Source organism: Lissotriton helveticus, chromosome 10, assembly GCF_964261635.1.
Source record: "Lissotriton helveticus chromosome 10, aLisHel1.1, whole genome shotgun sequence".
In the NCBI taxonomy this organism is placed as follows: domain Eukaryota; kingdom Metazoa; phylum Chordata; class Amphibia; order Caudata; family Salamandridae; genus Lissotriton; species Lissotriton helveticus.
The window spans coordinates 786,666,151-786,682,881 of NC_136071.1; positions in this window are offsets into that span (position 1 = coordinate 786,666,151).

A 16,731-nucleotide genomic window follows, 5' to 3' on the forward strand; every position below is an offset into this window, starting at 1 on the left:
ATTATCACTCTCAAGCCTGGGAAGTCAGAGGAGGAGCTGGACTCCTATCGGCCACTGTCCATGATAAATGTGGATGTTAAGAACCTTGCCAAATTGATTGCTAATCGACTGCAGCCTCTGCTGCCGATCATAGCGCTTCGCGATCAATCGGGATTCATCCCGGGGAGATCTCCATCTCATAATTTAAGAACACTTTTTTCGATGTTACACTATCTACACCCAGACGTGAGAGCTGCGGTCATGTTTTTGGACGCCACTAAGGCGTTTGATACGCTTGAATGGCCATATCATATTCTAGGGCGTATGGGATTTAGCCTGCTCTTTATCAACAGAATCCGGCTGTTATATACATCACCTAGCGCACGCATACAGGTAAATGGCCTGCTCTCTGATTCATTCCCAATCTTGCGAGGTACAAGACAGGGGTGTCCACTGTCTCCTTTGCTTTTTGTAATCACAATGGAGCACTTGGCTGCTCGCATCCGCCAACAATACACTGCACGGGGAATTGGGTTTAGTTTTAGAAGCCTACTCATCTCACTATATGCAGATGATGTCACCCTCTACAATATTAAACCAGAAGAGAACTTAGGCCCCCTTCTGAGGGAATTCATTCACTTCAGCGGGCTAACTGTTTTTTTTATAAACTCGGCCAAATTGGTGATCTTTCCGCTGACTGACGGTACCCCCCCTGGTGACATCAGAATTCCCCTTGAGATGGGAAGCCAAAGAAGTTAAATATCTAGGGATTGGATAAGCCGAGACACACAGGAAGTGTGGAGATTAAATTATGGTCGAGCGGTCACGTGGCTGGAGGACAAAGTTAAGGTGTGGTCTAAATGACTGTTGTCACTGGCCGGCAAGATTGCACTGGCTAAAGTGGTTGTATTACAAAGTTCCTGTATTTATTCATTAATAGACCAATTCCACTCACTCTGCACTTATTTAATTCCCTGAAATCTCAGCTGGTTTCCTTGGCATGGGCGGGTGGTCAAGCCAGAACCTCCTGGGACTTACTGACTTACTCATTCAGACAGGGCGGTTTGGGGGCTCCAGATATGCAGCTTTATGCGATCTGCGCTCAGGCACAATTTTTGCATTATTGGGCACACCGGACCCCCTTCCAGCCACATGTGGCGATTTAGACTGATGCAATGGCCCCTGTCCCACTTAAAGTGGCACTATACCAGAAAGCCCGCCACCCTCGTGGAGACATAGACTCTGCCGGAACACTATGTTGGGCATGGGAGGAGTTGCACAAAAGAGCAGGAATCCCAGTACTATTCGCCCCTTCCATTCCCTTGCTGCACAACCCAATGCTGCCTTGTATACATGACAGTATATGTAAGTCACTGGCCCAGAAGATGAACCTCCAAACTTTTGTTGACCTATACCCTGACGATGAGTTTAGACCCCCCCTGAAGTGACTGAGGGCCAGACATTGACATTTATGGAGATTTTTTTATACCACAGAGTACGCGCAACATGCCGTGCCCTCTGGGAAGGATTCCCGAGGGCACCGCCGCAGTTACCTACACTGGAAAACTTACTAAAATCTCCGTCTCCCCGTAAACTTATTATGCGCCTGTATACTTGCATGCAGAACACTGCCCCATTGGTGATACCTAAATCCCTCAGACACTGGAATGAAGACCTCAAGCTACCTCTGACCGAAGCCCAATGAGAATTTTGTTGTGGGCAGCTAACCGAACTCTCATCGAAGTACAAGCTGCAGTTGATTCATTTTAAATATTTACATAGATTTTACAGAACACCAGTGAGCCTCCATCGTATGGGTATACTTGAGAACGATAGTTGTTGGCGCTGCGGGTACACCCCGGCCGTATTTTTACATGTCGAGTGGAACTGTCCCAAAATAGCCGAGTTCTGGTCACTAGTCTTTGATTCAATAAATTCCATTCTGGACGTATCACTGGCCCCATCCCCTGTTCTTAGGATATGTTAAAGATACACCACCCAAACTGCGCAAGCTTCATGCACTCCTCTTACTGTTTGCAAAGAGACAAGTTGCAATCCACTGGGGCAGGAGACGGGTGCCCTCCATTAAAGAATGGGTTAGGGACGTCACATATGGGCACACGCAATTAAGTATATTGTGGGAACTGATGCCACCTTCTTCCAGACCCCGCAACATATGGGAACCATTTCTAACATGGCTCCAAAACCAGCAGGCATCGACTGTTGCGCCAGCCATAGGAGACACTCAGAATGTAGCATTGCCATGATGCGACTTCACCCTCCTGTTGCCCCTAGATTCTGTCTATATGTCGTAGCTCCTACGAAACGTGGTTGGGAGAGTAATGTACAAGTGTATATTTGGCCCTCTGAGGTACTAAGTAATGTTTTATTATTCTGTTGTTCTAATTTGCTGTTCTCTGTGCTTGTCTAGATGACTGATTTACGTTAAACCTTTTGTTAGAGGTGGGCTGACGTAGAGAGTGTGCCACTAATAAGAACTGTGTAACACTGAGACTGTGATTTTTAAGCTCCTACATCGATCAATATTATGCTGGCTTATTGTAATATATTGAATTTTGTTTGTTTGGAAAATGTCAATACATTTAAAAAAAAAAAATCTTACATGATCTCTCAGCTGCCTTTGATACGGTGAACCATGTGCAGCTACTTGCTCATGTCCGGCGACTGGGAGTCACTGGGATGGTCCTCCAGTGGATCACTTACTTCTTGGAGGACGGATCTCAAAGGGTCCAATTAGGAGACTGCATGTCCAGGCAGGGTCATCTTCGCTGGGGGGTTCTCCAGGGCTCTGCACTGTCCCCTCTGCTTTTTAATATTTACTTTCAACCCCTGATTGAGGCTCTGGCAAAAGTAGATTGTCAGGTGTTTAACTACGCGGACATCCCTCAATTAATAGTGCATATTGACAACTCTCCTGATTCACAGTGTAACGTCCAGAATATTCTCCGGTTCACCATGAATTGGATGACTTCTAATTCCCTGAAGGTGAACCCAGACAAAATCGAAGTGTTGATTCTTGCTTCAGGGGTTTCCCCCCGGTCCAGCCTTTTTGGGCCCCAAGAGCTGGGCACTACTCCCAATACCTGTGCCAGCCGTGAATAGTTTGGGCATTAGGCTGGACACTGGACTGACCCTAAAGACCCAGGTGTCTGCCGTAGTGGGAAGCTGCATCGGATTGATGCGACAACTCTGGAAATTGTTGATTTGTTTGTCACCCGCTACCAAGCAGACGGCAATGACTGCATGAATTCTATCACGCCTTGATTACGGCAATGCAGTCAATATTGGTCTTCCTGGTAAACTCTTGGGGGAACTCCAAGTGGTCATAAATGACGCAGCGAGGTTGATCTACAAATTGCCCCGAAGAGCGCATGCCACCCCTCTGTTGCAACAGTTGCACTGGTTACCCATTAAGCAAATGGTAAGCTTTAAGGGTCTGTGCATTGCACATATATCCCAGTTTGGTGAAACACCCAAATACATTAAGGAACGCTTGAAGCCCTATAAGCCTGGACTTCACCATTGTTCGACACATGCTAGCTTCCTCACATGCCCACGTTTCAAAAGAGACACTTTAGGAGGCCAGGCTTTTTCAGTCACCATCCCCCAGATTTGGAACCAGCTACCGGATGGTATACATAAGGAAGCCAGATTACTTCCGTCCTGAAGGAGACTCAAGACGATGCTGTTCACAGAGGCGTTTGGTCATGCATACACTGTTCTATGTTGAGTTCAGCTGCGTGAAAGAACTCTGGACTGTCTTACCCATGTTGTAGCACTTAGAGACCTTTGGTGATTAGCGCTTTACAAATGCAACTTAACATTAACATTAATCATATGTGATCTGGACTCTCTGAGCCAAGCAACAGTAGACCACTCACCTCCCCTTCTCCTTGATGGTGAGCGCTGCTCGTGGGGAACCTACAGGAAACAGGAACCAACCAAATGAAAAAAAAAAAAAAATAGCTTGGGGGTACTTGAGGTCTGATCAGCATGCCTAAAATCCATTTGTTTAGAATTTTTTGTTTCGCAAAGCACCGAAGCGCTGCAGGCAGAAAACGAAGCCACCTAACCCCAGCAACAAAACCAGCCCCTATCAGCAGTAACACGGCCCACCCTGCCAACCCAAGGGAAAAACTCTGAGTTCCCAGCACGGCCTGACCGGGCCCGATAAATAAGCATGGGCAAAAATAAAGCTGGCCAGATAGTTTAAAGTGAGAATTTGACAAGAGGGTCCTCAAGTGCCTTGAACATAAAGTAGTTAATCTCTTTCTCGGCAAAAATCTTGGTGGTTTACATTGCAAGGCTTTGTAAATCATTATTTGCCGAGGGCTTACATTACACTTAACTATAAATTATAAGATGTGGTGTGACAGTGAACGAAGGGATGAGAAATGTAACTAGTGTTAGTAGTTTGTTCTGGCCATGTATAGTGTATGTTCAATTAACTAATCCTTCTACTAATGTTGTGTAACTGTTGGTGGTGATTTTGCTTTACTTGATGTTTTCTGTTGATTTTGAACTGGAAAGCTCTGTAAGGCTACACTGGGCCAAGAGCTGAGAGGGTGGGGTAGAAAAGTGACACATGTTGAGGTCTTGTTGAGATTCTTGTGAGAGGCTTCTGGAGATGGGGTAGAATCATTCACGCAAGATCATTGCCTCTGGAATCCAAGTAGGTCTCGGCAGGGTTTGTCACATGCTAGAGCTTGTGCCAGTAAGTCTCTTTGATTCATGAACTACCACCAAGAGCTTCTTTCATCTGCTGATAGAAAAGGCAGACTCTCTTGACACAATTCTCTACAAACCACAGTAGATATCAACCTAGTACCCTTGAACACTTTTAATGAATGCTGCAGAAATAAAAGCAATGTATTATATTCATGAGCTGAAACTCAGTTTCTTTATTAAGCTTCAGTCAGTCAATCTTCGTTTATTGTATAATTAATTAAAAGCATTACAATATATACATAAAAATCCAAAAAAGTTTCCATGGATTTTAAACAATTATCACAAGCATGCTCAGGAAGAATAAAGTGCATAAAAGAGCCTTTAAGGGGGATATTGTACGGGGTGCTTTTAAAGCCAAGTTGGAACCTAAAGCTAGGAGCTAGCCAGTTCAAATCTCCACAGTAATTGAGATAACCAGAAAGTGCAGGTGTTCAAAAGAGCCTCAGAGCCCAGCTGCGGGAATGTATCTTAGCAGAGAAAAGTAAAGTGTCTAGTGGTGACGAAAATACCTCTAAAATACAACTTTTTGGTCATGTACTAAAATAATTTGGTAATAATAAACATTAAAATACAATGGGTAAAAACATTGCTAGTGGCCATTAATATGGGATATGTATGTATTGCTCTAGTCAAAGAGAGGTCATTGCTTGCCATCGGTGGCTAACACAAATTAGATTTAGTTTCTAGACTATGCCCAGCCAGTCCTATTGAATTCTTTAAGGAGTTTGTGTAATTATGTAATATGTTTGCCAAATTGTACCAGGTTGCATGGCTCCATCATTGTGAAGACAAACTTCATGGCCTTGTTGCAGGTACGTATTCTGTGGACTAAAATAGGTGGTTTTAACAGGTTGTTCAGTGCGTGCAGCATCCCCAGACAACAACAAAATAAGTGAATAAACAACTCAGTTTTATAGCCACAGATTCTGTAGTTGACTACCATGCAGATAGTTGTACGATTTTTTACTATTGTTTTGTAAGTGGCCTAGGCTCCAGTCCAGGTTTACTGTCTTGGTCGTCCTACCAAAGAATATAGCTTTTGTCTTCATCTTATTTGCTGTAATTTTGCTTACCGTGTTATACTTATGAAGGGAGTTTAGAGCTTTCTAGATCCTAATTCTGGAGTGGTCCTGCAGAACAATGTTGTCTGCATTTTGTTCTATCGTGACCTTAACATCTCTGATTTTTGTGGGATCAGATTAGCGTATTTTAGGGCCAAGGACATCTCTGCGGTGTACAGATTGAATAACAAGGAAAGCAAGGACACAGCCTTGCTATGTGCGTTGTCCGTTGGGATTTTCTTTGTTGTAACCATCTGAGATAGCTTGACCCTCACCCAGTTTGTGGTGCGTAGTGACATAAATGCCCTGGGCAAAATGTTCGGAATGCCTCAGCTCCGTAGTTACCTCCATAGATTGTTCCTGTCCACCGAGTCAAATGCAGCGGAATAGTCGACAAAACAAGCATAAAGGGGGACGACTTCTGGCTGGAGGCTTGATGAATTAAATCAAACAGTGCAACTATGTTGTCCATGGTTGAAGTTCGCCCTAAAGCCAGTTTGACTCCAGTTCTTTTAGGAGGACAGAGGCATATGTCTTGGCTTCTATGTCAAGAAGGGTGATGAGGCAATTAACTGCTGGATCCAGCCTATCTCCCTTCTTGAATATTGGATGTAAGATTGACCTCCCTCAGCTTTCAGGTACCTGCCAAGTAGCTGAGCTTTCCTGGTACAATGGGAGAAGAATGAAGACCACAAGTCGATATCATCCTTGACGGCTTGAGCTGGAATGCCGTTTGAGCCCAGTGCGCCTGTTGCTCTGATTGTTTGCAAGATTTTCAAGATAGCTTTGGCTGTGAAGATTGGCACTTGGTTTAGGGTGTCGGGCGCAGTGCACAATTTACTCATGGGAAAGAAATATGTTGGGTTAGCTACGTATATAACTTGTTTACTTGCTTTGACCATTGAGATTCGTCAATTGCGTTAGTACTTGGGCTATCATGGTACGTTTTATTTTTGATGAATCTCCATAAGTGAGCCTGACTATGTTTGCCCAGTAATGAATAGACGTGTAGCCATTCTTTGTCCATTTGTTTACGTTTTGTGGGCCAAACTAGTTGCTTATGTTGTTTTAAGTTTAGCCGCAGTTCTGTTCTAATTTACACATTTTTAGTTTTAAGTTGTAATTTCGAAAGCCTGCTGATTTTCCACTTACTTTCTTTTATAGGGCCTTTTTTTGGGACGGTTTATTTGGAAGCCTCCTGGGGGGGCTGTAGAGTGTATGTCTTTAATGATGGTCTCTCAATTGTTCTCAGTTATTTACCATTTTGAATCATTAGGAAAGGGGCTGCGGGTAGAATTCGAGACCTTGAAGGAGGCAAAACCCCATTTTATTCACCGGGCTGTGAGTTTTCGTCTCTTTTTGAGGTGCCCACTGCCATTAGGCAAGTGCGCTTCGTCAAGTGTAGTTGCAGCACCGTGCGGAATTGAAGGTGATTGTTCTCATGTGATGGAAGAATTTCAAAGCTCTCCAGGTGCTCCATGATTTTATCCAAGTTGAACACATAGTCGAGTGTACCTATTCCCATGAATGTTTTAGGGAATTGTAGAGCCACTGATGTGCTTTCAAGTGTGTGCCAGATAGACTTAAGGCCAGGTTTATTAAGCAAGCAACGGAGCAAGCAAATCGGAGAGCTCACTGGCGAATAGTCAGACGGGGATGCTCCCGATTGGCGGAGATTGAAATCCCACCAGATTATGATATCATAGTTGACATAGTCCCAAACACGACTTTTTGTGCGTTACAAGGTGGTTTCTTGTATCATTTCATCCTGTGACTGTGTGTTATTTGCTTTTTAATTCTATACCAATGTTGAGATATTTGGAGAGGACGTCGGAAGCCCTCCCAAATATGTATTTTTTTATTTGCAGCTTGGTGTATTTCGTAGAAGCCCGGTATTACGGTAAGACTCATTGCCCAGGTTTCTTTAAGGCAGAGTAGGTCGACATCTGTTATACAGTGCTGCATGCAGGGGGCAATTTGAGTAGCCTGACTAGCTTGGCAGCATTCCATTATAAGATCTTTAGGTGTTTTTTACTCTCCAAGGGTTGTTTGCTGGTGCCAGGAACAATTCTGAGAATCGCTGGATAAGGCAGACGATAGCCAGCTCTAGTCTGTTTTGCGTTTTCCCTCAGTGGGTCTCAAGCCAACTTTCCTGATTGGGCCCCTTGTGTTTAGGTAGGATCTCCGTATACCCATTTTACTGTGCAGCAGGTTTATTTGGGAGTGCCGGGTATTACGGTAGGACACATTGCCTAGGTTTCTTGAAGGCAGAGTAGGTCGACGTTTGTTCTATGGGGCGGCAGGCATGGGGGCATTTAAGCAGCCTGACAAGCTTGGCAACGTTCCATGATAAAATCTTTAGGTGTTGTTTACTCTCCAAGGATTGTTTGCTGGGGCTCGGAACAATTCTGAGTATTGCTGGATAAGGTAGACAATAACCAGCTCCAGTCTGTTTTGCATTTTCCCTCAGTGGGTCCCAAGCCAACCTTCCTGATTGGACCTCTTGTATTTAGTTGAGATTGGGGTATGAACATTTTACTGTACGGCAGGTTTATTTAGGAGTGCCCTGCACCCCTTAAGATACTGTGAGTACGAACATGAGTATTTAGTGATTCATTATAATTCTTCAGTGGGGATGGGTATTTAGGATCTGTGATTTTTGAGAACCAGATGCCTCAGTCCTCGAATGTGGGTTTGCAAGCCAAGATGTTTTCTGCCAATGAAAGTGATTTCAATGTTAACATTGTAGATTCTCTACCTTTGATATGCTCTGGCAGTTTTTAAACTCTACGCTCTAGATAACTTCCAATGTTATGTTGAGCAGATTTAGAATAGCCTTGAATTGACGAATTGACGTAATACGTTGGAGCGATTCAGGCTGTCGTGATAACCCTCTGACGAATATTGTGGTTGGAGCACCAGCTTAGTTGGCCTGCATAGGGGTTCACTGGGTCAGCTGTCGAGGATTGTTTGAGCTGCCGTAGCTAGATCACATGGGGTTCACTGAGTAGGCTGTCGCTGCTTACTAGAGCAGCCCCATCTAGGTCAGGAGTGGATCCATTGGGCCTGCCATCTGAGGGCTCTGTATTTGGTAATTATTAATTTCTTTGCGAACCTGTGTTGGTATCCAGCAACACTGCCAGTAGTCCACCCGATCCGGCAGGAGCTGATTGTATGAGCTCCATTTGGGTGTGAGGCAAGGAAAGTGATGTCATAGAGCTCTGTTCTGTGGAGGGGCCTGCTCCGTGTTCAGGTGTGGATTGCCCTGATGCCTGGGGGACTGGATATTGGTATTATTCCTGGGATTCAACGTCCTTCTTGCATGCCCACCTTTCCTAAAAGATGGGATAAACACTGATTGAAGTGTGGTCAGTTGCCCTCTGTTCGTTTGGATGCTAATTATTCAGTTGCTCTTTTGCTGCTTTATTTCTGACCTATTTTAGTTGTTTTATTGATCTCCTTGAAAGAAACCTTATCCATTGGTTCTCCTTGATGTGCTGTGTTGCCCTTATTAGTATTTAGGGAGGCATTTTCTGTGTTTGGCTACTTGGGCAATTGGCTGCTTGAAAGATGTTGAGATGTGGTTGTGAAGAGGGGACAAGTGACCGACTACACATTATTTTAAACCCACTATTAAAGGGAAAACAAACCAAGTGATACTCCTAGGTTGTTGGGGTATTTGTCATTCGTACCCTTTTAGTTTATTTTTTGAAATATAAACATCTCATCTGAAAAGGACACTTTACGTTTTCTCACAATTATCAATTTTTCTTCATATATACAAATATACAATACATTTAGACAATACAACACTTACATGTACAAACTTTCTTTAGAATATATACAAACAAGTATTTCTCAAAAAGAGAAACTGATATTTCTCAAAAAAGGACAAGAGTCAAACTCACGACTCACTGCATCCACAGACTCACTAAGGAAGTCGCCGGATGCATCCACAGACTCACTAAGGAAGTCGCCGGATTGCCGCTCCTTGAAAGTGAACAGCGGGCGCCCCGAATTCATAATAGAAGTCCGAAGTACAAGCTGAATACGTAGTAAGACGCTGCAGCCCAAGCGTTAACCGGCAATAACGCCAGGCACAAACACAGAATACACAGAGAGATGCCGCAGCGTCAGTGAAAATCGGCGAGACCGCCAGGCAGCCCAAATATCGTGAGGAACAGAAAAAGGTTTCTTCTTGATGAGGATTGACATTAAGGGTACACGCAAGAATCCTGCCTACACTTTAAGGTCCATTGAACCGCAGTGGAAAGTAAACAAAGTACCTGCGCACCGGCGATTGCTGGGACAGAGAAAAATCCAAGAGACAGAGCCCTGAAGAGAACTCGACAATTGAATACATCGAGTTCGAAACGCGTCGGCACACAAAAAAGATTAGCTATCAGTAGTTGAATAGACCACAGAATTAATTTACGGTTTATTTATTGTTTGAACAACATTGTTTTCATTCATTTGTAGTTGAATCATTTTGTGAGTCATGAGTTTGACTCTTGTCCTTTTTTGAGAAATATCAGTTTCTCTTTTTGAGAAATACTTGTTTGTATATATTGTAAAGGAAGTTTGTACATGTAAGTGTTGTATTGTCTAAATGTATTGTATATTTGTATATATGAAGAAAAATTGATAATTGTGAGAAAACGTAAAGTGTCCTTTTCAGATGAGATGTTTATATTTCAAAAAATAAACTAAAAGGGTACGAATGACAAATACCCCAATAACCTAGGAGTATCACTTGGTTTGTTTTCCCTTTAATAGTGGGCTTAAAATAATGTGTAGTCGGTCACTTGTCCCCTCTTCTCAATTATAAATGGTCCAACTGACTACAAGCCCCAGGACCTAACTCCCCTTGCTTCCTAGAGATGTGGTTGTGGACACCTCCCTGGGGATTTCGGGGAATTTAGCTGTTTGATCCTGTTGTGAGCCAACTGTAGAAGGGCGTGTCGCTGTCACTAAACACATCAAGCCTCCTAGTGCAATGCAGGGTTAACTATTCTCCCTCAAAATGAGTTTGCTGGGCTTGAAGACGTGGAAAAGAATGGTTGTAGGCAAGTTTCCAGTCTGAAATCATTGAGGTTAGAACTCCTGGCAGGGTGCACAGCTTTTGGACTATTAGTTGGCAAGCACATGTTGTTTTGTCTTTTTCAGCTGGACTAGCACTTTGCTCCCCTTGCTCCAAGGTTTTGATGTTGGCCTCCATCTCGGGAATCGATTTGGGGCTAGTAGTTTGTATTAGATGAAGTTGTAGTTCTAATATGTCTGATTGCCAGGTCAGGGCGTTTATTGTGGTGTCCAAAGTCCCGTTGATTGAGGCCAATAGATTGCTCTACTTTCTATGAGGTTGAAGAGGGAGCAGAGCTCTCCTATTGTGGTTACTGTTGGACTTGGCCCTTTTCCCAAAAATGTTCGCTTTTCACCCCCCCTAACTTAGGATGTCTCCCCCATGGTAAAGGAAGTTGTGTGGTATGAGATGCCCTGTTTATTGTTAAATGTGACGCAATGGTGTATGCACTTATTATCCCCCATTGTAGAAATATATCCTGGTAGCATTCTGCATTTAAAATGGATGCCATGGCTGTGTTGTGCCACCTGACTGCAGTGGTTTAGCGGTCTAGTTGTTTGGTACCCAGCAATCCCAGCATTTGGAGGGAAAGCCTGTCACTCAGGGTGCTCTACTCCTCCCCCTGAGCCAGTTTCAACCAGTTCCCCAGAGGATTCCAGAAGCTTCTGGCATTAACTGGTAGGTGGGGTGAGGGGCATATAAATAAGGGGCTGTGCCACCAGGTGCTCAGACAGAGCAGGGACAAGAATGCGAGGGGACCTGCTGCCAGGGGATACCGCCACTTGGGCCTGTGTGCTGGACCCTGCACCTTACTAAGGACCCTCTGCTGTCCCCAGGGCTAGTGGAAGCCCCACTGCAGGAGTTCAGGCTGCTGTATAGGAGGAGGGCCACGCTACAGTGGGGGATGGTTAAGGCCTACCGCCCTGGTTTGATGAGTTCCCACTAACTGCTGACCTGGCCCAGTAGTGCCTGCTGCTCTGCCACTTGCCCCCTGAGGAAGGAGGGCCATCCCAGTTCCCTGAGGCTGGTGGGACCTGGCGCCACGCGAGCGATACATTAAAAAGCGCCTGAAGAGGAGAGCGCTATATTGGGGCTGGACTGGACCCCCCAGGAGGTGAGGAGCGTTACCCTGGGGCCCCTGGAGCTTGCTACTAGGACTGTCAGCCCCCCTAAGCGCTATAATCTTAAAGCGCTGTGCCGCGAAGACGCTGCTGCCCTGCGAAGCGCTGCACTGCTGGAAGTGCTACTGCCTGAACTGCTGTTTCCAAAGTGCTATACTAAGAAAACTGTTGCCTCCCAAGGTGCTGGACTGCTAGGAGCGCTGTGAAGCTTCTAAGTGCTTTGCATGCCCCGGGCTACTCTGTGTGGCTGTGATGCCAGGAGAACTGTTCTATTGAAGAGCACCGCGGGTGCCTACCCCGCGTGTGGCCGATTAATGGACCCCGCGGGTGCCCACCCTGCATCATTGCCGCCTGGAACTCACCGCCGCGACCTCGGGGTCGTTTACTAAGGAAGTGCGGCATCGCCCGACCCGCTGTATGCCCCTGGAGGAGATTGTGCCGTCTGCGCTACACTGCCGGGCCCCCGAAGCCTGGGAAGGGTCGCCGCGGTATTGCTGGAAGTCGCATTGGGCCTGGGGGCCTGAACTGCCCCCATCACGTGACGGGCGCCGGCCGCGTCACCGAACGCGCCCCCATCTTACCGCGCACCTATTGGCTGGGGTGTCCGCACCCCATAGAATCAGCGCGGAGATTTGGTATGGTGGGAGTTACCCCCCGGATGTCCCGCCCCACGAAGGCGGGAGCAGGAAGAAGCCAATGAAGCCCTGTTTGCGGCAGGGGACTGGAGGGAGCCCCCCCTGCCGGTCACTGCCCCGCACTGGGCCATCATTGGAGAGGAGGCGGGGCACCGTGAGGCTACCAGGAGGTCAAGCTAAGCCCCAGATGCCGGTCTGTTCGAGGCACAAGATCAGTGCCTGAGGACCCGGCCGGGGAAGACTGAGGAGGCAGAAGAAGAGCCCCGGAACAGCCGATGGGTGGAGCTGTGTGGGGGACTGCCTGAGACCCGAGAGGAGCTGAGCCATCCCTGGGAGCCCGGTGAGTGGGGCCCTGCCGTGGGGGTTGGGGGGTGTCGGGGCACAGGCTTCAGTGCCCGCCCCCAGGAACTGTGTTGCCCTTTCGGGTGCCCCGTCTGGCAGCGGGCACCTGCACTGTAGGGCCAGACTATATGGAGGAGACTGCTCCAGTTACCACTGTGTTAGACCCCTAAAGTACCCTGCAACCTTTGTGCTATTCTGGGGCATAATATCCCCCCTGGCTAGGGGAGAGTTCGTGTTACCCTTCCCTGCAGCAGGGAGCGGTGTTCCTATCTTGGAGGGGCCCTATAAGTTGGAGTTCATATGTCCGAATGATCCTCATGCTCAGGGACTGTGATACATTGGTGTGGTTCAAGAAATGTTCTTTGCTGAAGTGTCCTAGGCAGTACTGTTTTCCTCGACCCTTATTAGGCCCACGCTGATGTTACGGTCCCAGAATTAAATGTTGATTGGTTTCTCCAGGAACCTTGTTGCATAGGCGTATCTGAAGACGTGGCACCTGAGTTTCCAGGTAATGGTCCTGCCTAGATGTCAACCAAGGAAATGTTATCTATTGCCCTGACATGCCCGAAGGCTGATGCCTAGTGTTTCGTCCCCTCACGTTTATATTACTGATGTTCTAGGCCTATGGTGTACTTACCTGCTTGAGGTTTTGTCCATGGTGTTTAGGCCATGGTTAGCCACACAGTGTTACCGACCAAATGAGTTTATGCTAACTGAGAATGCTTTGTTTTTTTTCCCTACAGCCTGGAAACTAATGGACTTACCTTGTTCTTCTTTTTCCCTTACCCGTGTAAATAATCCCCGTGTATATATTGCCCTGGCACCAGTTGGCGCGGTATAGTGATTAATGTGGTTTGCTTTTGCATATTGGACCCAATACAAAAGTTGTTCTTTTTCAACCATCACTGGTGTTGTCTCTTTTTGTGGTGTGAATGGTGTGTCCTCTGTGCGTACTGCGTGGATGCTTCACACATGTCCTCAGGAGTTTGGCCTGCCCGCTCTGCACCATGCTACCCCCTGTACAATTGGCTACCCCATTTCTAACAGTTACTCAGTGGCAACATTTGGTTGAATGTTACTTTGCTGTAGCGTATCTGCACAATTTATATCATAGTTGTGGTTTTGGGTACAGTTTGATGTGCTATGTGGGGCTTTGTTGGCATGAAGAGAGTCCCATTGTTCCCACACAATGCCTACTAACTATGCTGACTCTAGGATTTCTGTGCTGGGTCCCTGCTGGAGAGGGTCACTTGCTTGCGCTTGGGTGCTGTGGATCTGGGCAGTAGTAGTACTTAGTGTCGTCGGTTGTTTGCTCATGGTGCTGAAAATCGATGTCAGGGAGATTGATGGTATGGGCGCAGGGTGTGCTTCCCTCTGCCTTTGTTGTGAGATCAAGCTCTGCTAGCATGCTGTCTGAAGGGCTATATGAGGAAATGTTGATGATTCATTTGGCTGGGGAGGAGTTATGCTACATTTATGATTTTGTTTTGCAAGTGACGTAGGGAGTAATTCTGTGCCAACCGGCATGTGAGATGACTACGGAGCCAGCAGGATTTTGTAATGGGATAAGCTTAGAGGAATGGGGCAAAGGAGTTTTTTTTTTTTTAAATAAAGAAATTCTCTATTAATACTTTCATTCTGATTACTACCGTGCTGCTTATTTGAGTGTTACTTAGTTTGTTGCTGTGCGCAGTTGTGGCTGTCAACATCGGGCTGTCCATGGGGTTTGCAGATGGTAACGTTGGTTTGCCTGTGAGCCTTGCTGGTAGCCCTCTTGACTTTTGCATAAGCAGCTCTTGCAGTCCGAGCTGGTTGAGGCCCAGGCGATTCAGACTGTGCTAAACCTGGGATCACTCTTAAGTCATTAGTCGAGCTCATATTCACGTGCGGCCCTTTTCTTTTGAACAATGCGTTTGCACGCCACTGGTAGACCAGTGCGACAACTTCCACCCCAGAAAAAATGGAGTTGTTTGCTTACTTGGACCTTTTATTAGGGCTTTGGTTAGCCTTTGTGTCAGTCTGCACCCTATGGAGGCCGAAGTGCAGCTGAAGATATCCCGGTCAAATGTAGAGGATCGCAAAGGTCTATTGGGAAATTGTGGTTCAGCGTCACCAAGTGGCATTGAGTTGCATTTGCCCTTCTCTCTTGTTCCCTTTTTTGAATGATGGCTATGGTTATTTCCCTTTTTTATTGGGCCTTATTGTTATAAACTCCTAGAATCGTTGCTAGTAGAAAGATGGCTAGAGTGTATCACCAGGACGCTACTTGTATGCTGTTGCAGGCAGCGTGATGACTTCTTTGCCATTGGGTGAGTCCTTGTAATGAGTGCTTGTACCGGGTGTATGCATGGGACTGCACATGAGTGCGGAGGGGGCAACTCATTGGCTACACTAGGACAGACTGCGAGCAGGCGGGCCCACGACCACGCAAGCGGCACCTGGACCTAGGCAGGCTGCATCTGGAAGGTTGGAACTCCACATCTACATCATGTAGTCTTATGCTAGGCTTTCAAAGCCCTCTTGCCCCGAGGAACAGCAGGTCCCAGAGTGTGCAGCACAACCCACTTCGGGCGTCCTTTCCCTCTCCTGCAAACCCATGGCGATTGCCTCGCGTAGCGCTCTTAACCTCCTTCTGCCTCCTGCTGTAAATGAAGAATGGGGTATTCAGGACAGCTGCTGACTCCCAAGTCCTAGATCCTGAGTACTGGTGATGTGTCTGGGTACTAGGGGAGCACACAACGGAATGGGGCCAGGATGAGGCCTAAGGTGATGCCGTGCTGGCAGCAATGCAGGGGGGGTGCACTGAACCACACAGCCTCACTGTCATGTCTGGCGCCAGGCGTTTGGTGTTAGGCGTCTAGCTCCTGGTCCTCTCACCAGCCAGAGTGCTAAGGCAGGAGAGGGTCATTACCTTAGATGAAACACTCCGGGTCCTCCTCAAAGGATGCCGGCAGTATCCCAGATCCTGGTGCGTCAACAGAAACATCCTCTCATAGCAGCTCTGTGCGTGCTCCTCCCCGCAAGAGTATTCAGGTGTGCAGGCCAGTGGCAGCCAGCACGACGCGTGGGTGGCAGGGCAGGCACTGGATGGAGGGGGTCACAATCATTTAAAAAGAAACACAAAACAAACACTTACCTTGCCACCCTGTCCCGTGTCTAGGCTCTTGCTCTCCTCCGTTGGATTCCAGCAACAGGAAGCACAGCCAGGCTCCCCTGACCAATCACATTGCTGCAATGCAGCATTGTGATTGGTAAGCACCCAGGCTCCCCTGACCAATCCCACTGCTGCGATGTAGCGTTGTGATTTGTCTGAGCATTGTGGTTTGATGCTCAGCCAGGAAATGGGGGCCTGGGCATGTTCTCCATGCAGGCTGTAATGCAGCCTGCGTAGAGAACAGAGAAAGTGCGTATGACTGGTTTGCCGGTCCCAGAGGGACGGCCAAACAGTCATGTCAACCTAGGAGTCGGCAAACCACTCCTGCCCTAGTGGGCAAACCACTCCTGCCCTGCTCTGAAAGCAGAGCAGCAAACCAACGGACCGCCCCCAAAGCAGCAGACGGAAACCTAGAATGATAATAACTCAGGTATTATCATCTTATGTTTCCTTTATTTGAACTGCTTAACAGCAGTGGGGCGACGCTCTTCCGCCATAGGTGCAGGAGTCTTCTCACGTCTCCTCTCTTATCAAGTTTCTGTAAATTGGACTTGGACACAGGATAGAAACATACATGCTAAATGGTAAAGTTACTCGTTTCATAACGGTG